The sequence below is a fragment of the Sapajus apella genome, unplaced genomic scaffold (genome assembly GCF_009761245.1).
Source record: "Sapajus apella isolate SASKATOON/1434 unplaced genomic scaffold, GSC_monkey_1.0 scaffold36, whole genome shotgun sequence".
NCBI lineage: Eukaryota > Metazoa > Chordata > Mammalia > Primates > Cebidae > Sapajus > Sapajus apella.
The window spans coordinates 33,631,529-33,636,277 of record NW_022436976.1 but is presented as its reverse complement, the minus strand read 5'-3'; positions in this window follow the sequence as shown (position 1 = coordinate 33,636,277).

The following is a 4,749-nucleotide window of genomic DNA, read 5'->3' as shown; positions in this document are numbered from 1 at the left end:
CACCTTTTACTGATGTAGGTCAACTTTTATCTGTTTTTTAAAGTCTCACCCTCACCATATCCAAGACTATTTGAACTCTCAGATGATAGGCCTTGATTACGTCCTTAAGGAGCTCATTCCGCTCATTATTAGAATATTAGCAGTATTATTTCTTTTATATTTAGCCAGAAATCTAGCTTTTCCTCTAGTATATGTCCTTTTGTTCTTTTACTCTTTAAAATTACACAGAGTAGACCGGGCGTGATGGCTCATGCCTGTAATCCTAGCACTTTGGGAGGCCAAGGTGGGTGGATCACCTGAGGTTAGGAGTTCAAGACCAGCCTGGCCATCATGGTGAAACCCCATCTTAAAAAATAAAATAAAATAAAATAAAATTACACAGAATAATCACTCTTATCTTAATATCTAAAGATGACAAGACAGTATCCTGTCTCCCCTAGCATAGTGATTAAATTAGAAGCTCTAGAGAGACAAACTGTCTGGGTTCAAATTTTAGTTCCACTTTCACTTTGTGATCTTGGGCAAGTTAATAACTTCTTTGTGCCTCAGTTTTCTCACCTGTAAAATGGGACTAACAATAATAGATCAGTGGGTTAAATGAATTGATATATGTAAAGAACTAATTAAATAGTGTATTGGTTCAGGTCCCCTGGGAAGCAGTTATTGAAATGGGTGTAGTAGTGTAAGAGGTTTTATGGGGTGGAATGCCTGTGAAAGGAACTGAGGAGAAAGCAGAATTGGTTAGGGAGAGCCTCAGTCTGTGATGTGGATCTGAAAAAATCTCAGTCAACCTAACAGGAAACTTTAGAGCACATATTGCCTGCTAGAGGAGTCCTGCATGGGCAGAAATGGCCAGATTCTGGTACACCCATCATGTTTAGTCACTGGCTAGAGCTGCCCAAGGATGGTATTATCATGACTGGGAAGCTGAGATGAATTCTGGACATGCTGCAGCTAGAGGCTGTTAGCTAACCATACTCCTTGGACCTGAATGGCAATTCTTTTTTGAAGGAAGAGCCAAGTGACTGCCATAGTCCATTTCTTGTGATGCACAGATCCATGTCTTCAGTTTCTGAGAGCATCTCCTCCAAGGGAGGAAATGTAGACAGAGATTAATGAGACAGGTCTCAGGCTCATCACTGTAGCTGGTCTCATAGCCACAAGGTTCTAGAGCCATTTCCACTATGCCATCTAAATTGCCCTTGCCCTCAGCTGTCATTTCTGCTGGTGTTGGTTGTTTACCTAGTGGTATGACCCAAACCCTCGTTTCTGATGAGTCTGAGAACCATATACTTCCCAGACTGGAGTGGTTGCATTTGTCAATTTATAGTCACAACTGGGCAAAGAGTACTAAGTGTTGTTTTATCCTAGGGAATCATCTGAGTCCCACACGTACTCCTTCTTGTTCCCATTGTGTTATAGCAGTCCTACTTCCTCCTGAGGATGAAGGTTAATTAATCTTGCCAAGATGGGCATTCTTTTTACTACTTTCTGGTCCTCGGATACAACGAATACTCAATATTCAGGCTGCAGCTGTAACTTGTAGTTTATTGTGACCTTTGATATGTCTCCTGGCAAAAGTGTGCCCACTTTGGGTACCAGGACCTCTAACTTCATAGAGCCCCACATTGCAGAGTTGGAAAGCACAAACTAGATCATTGGAAATGATGACAAGTAGGGGTTATTTCTCTTTCCACTTTTTGGCTCTCAGATCCGTGTATTCTTACTGGGGACCCAGCTTTGAATCAGTGCATGTACTGCGTACAAGAGGAGAACACACCATTTTTGTCTCTGAGCTAGTACATTAGCTGTGCCTTCAGCAGGCTATTCTAATACTCTGTAAGACTGGGTGCTTTTATATGGAGCTGTTGTGGATATGACTCCTGGAGCTCATGGTTATGAGCCTACTGCCACAGATCTTTCACTATGAAGTGATTCCTTTGGCCGGATTCCATGTCTGCTGATTAAATACTGTGTAAGTCCATATTTAGTGGTACTAGCTAGGTCTCTATGGACAGGAAAGGCAAACTCATACCTGGAATGAGTGTCTTTCTGTGAAGACCAATCACTGGCCCATCCAAGATGGAAGGGGCATAGTGGAGTCAGCTTGCCACTTAATAGCCTGTTGATTTGCCTGAGGCCTAATGCTATGTGGGGGCTTGGTGTTGGTCTTTGTTACTCATAGGTTGGGTGTTCAGAGTTGGCCTTGGTAAATGGGAGTCCATATCTCCTTCTCTGCTTCTGTGTCTATTTCTGCCACAGTGACCTCTCCATTCATGTCCCCATCATGCCACTTCTGGGTGACCTGTGTCAGCTAGTTGAGTCATTTTGTCCACTTGGCTGTTCAGTGGCTCTTCTGTGTTGGATACTTTCTGGTGGACATTAACACATGAAACAAAGATTTCATGCTTCACATCCACTCCCGTATGTTCATTCATTTGCCTCTACCCATACCTCTTGCCTTTGTCCTTCTCCTTAAAGGCCTCTAACCAGTTGGCCAGTCTATTTGCCATTGCCTGTGAATCTATATTTTCTCACCCCAGGCTGTTTTTCTTTCTGCATAAAATTCATAACCAGGTGCACCATTCAAAGCTCTGTCTGTTAAGATTTTCCCTTTTCATTGTCAAGGTCACCCCTAAGTGCGGCTATAATGAACTTGTTTTTTTACAGCTTTCATTCACACACTAAGCTGACCTACTTATAAGCAAAGCTTTGGCTTTTTTCTCCTTAAGTTGGTCATGTGGGATACCCCTAACAGCTATAGATGTGAGCTGAGAAAGGGGTGCTGGTGTGGTGGGTGCCAGGGAAGTCTTAGCTGCCCACTTATAGCAGTTTCCTTGTGCCCTTTGGTTCTGTTTCATTTTGATCCTTGATGTGCCATTTCTATCTTATAATGGATTGCTGCTGAGCTCACCTGGCTTTATGACCTGGCGAGTCCTAGTGAATGCAGCTCATTATGGAAAGTCTGGACACATGGTGCCTAGTGATGAAGCATTCCATCTCTTACAGGATATAGTTGCACACCAGGAGCTGTTTTTCTAATAGCATGGCTTTCCTGCAGAACTCTAGGGGCCTGCATTTTTATTCTCTTCCTTGCTGTAAACTCTACACTGCATCTTTTCCCACCATTTGTACCTCCAACCACATAGGGATTGCTTGCACTACAGCCTGGACTTGCTGCAGAGTTGTTGCCCCCACTCAAAACTGGCAGCCTTTCATGTCAACCAGTATATGGGCCACAGCAGTATTCCTGTGTATAGAATGTGTTACTTCTAGAATCTGAAGGAGCCTACCAGACATTGTGCTTCCTTTTTCGTAGCCAGGGATGCAAGATGCAGCTGTTTGTCCTTTGCTGTTGGAGGGGATGTGTTGGCGTGATTGTGACCACTGGCCTCCTCAAAATTCATTGAAATGGCAGATCCCTGAATATTTGTAGGGTTTTTCTTTACCCCTTCAGGAACACATATACCTCACCAAGTCCTTCAGCATGCTAGCCACCTCTTGCTCATCTTGCATGATCAACATGTATTATTGATGTAATGGATCTATGTGCTGTTCCGAGTCCAGATCTCTGCGGACTATATTATGATAGAGTGGAGTTAACATAGCCCCGAGGCAAAACCATAAATGCATTTTCTTGTTTGTTCCATGTGAAAGTGAACTGTTTCTGATCCTCTTTTCTGATTAGGATAGAAAGGCACTTATTTATTTATTTATTTTTTTGAGACAGAGTTTCACTCTTGTTACCCAGGCTGGAGTGCAATGGTGCGATCTCGGCTCACCGCAACCTCCGCCTCCTGGGTTCAAGCAATTCTCCTGCCTCAGCCTCCTGAGTAGCTGGGACTACAGGCGTGCGCCACCATGCCCAGCTAATTTTTGTATTTTTAGTAGAGACAGGGTTTCACCATGTTGACCAGGATGGTCTCGATCTCTTGACCTCCCAAAGTGCAGGGATTATAGGCGTGAGCCACTGTGCCTGGTGAAAGGCACTTATTTGCCATATAAATGGCTGCATGCCATGTACCCAAGGCTATATTTATCTGCTGTAAAAAACATACTACATCTAGCATGGCAGTGTAGTCATGGCTGCTACTTGTTTGAGCTTGTGGTAGATCCAGCTGGTTCCTGCAGGGGCCAGACTTTTGAATTAAATTGATATATTTAGGGACTACTACCCTTGAATCTTTGAGATCCTTAAAGGTGACACTAATCATTGCCATTCCCTTTACCTCTGGCCCCTACACAATTTTGGTTTTGATTTACACCCAGGGGATGGAGAGATATTTTCAGAAGGTTTCACTTGGCCGTTTCCTGTGTGATAGCTCTTACTCCACAGGTCAAAGACCCAGGGTGGGAGTTACCCCAACTGCCAAGTATGCCAATCCCATTTATACATTGAAGGATTAGAGAAATGACTGCTGGGTAGGTCTGTGGACCAGTGGACCCATTATAAGCTAGACTTTGGCCAGACTCCATTTATTACTTGGTTCCTGTATCCCTACTCCTATAATAGGGCCACAATGATGCTCCATGTTTCTGTATACCAATATCAAATCAGACTCTGTAACCCATAGTCTTTGAAATGTTTGGGTATTTTCCTTTCCCTACTTTATAGTTTCCTGAGTAAATGGCCATAGGTTCCTTTGGGGATGGACTTGGGAATCATTTTACACATATATACACACATGTGTGTATATATGAGTCTAGACCTGAAAATTGGCTCAGGTCCAGGAACTGGGAAAGGGAGGT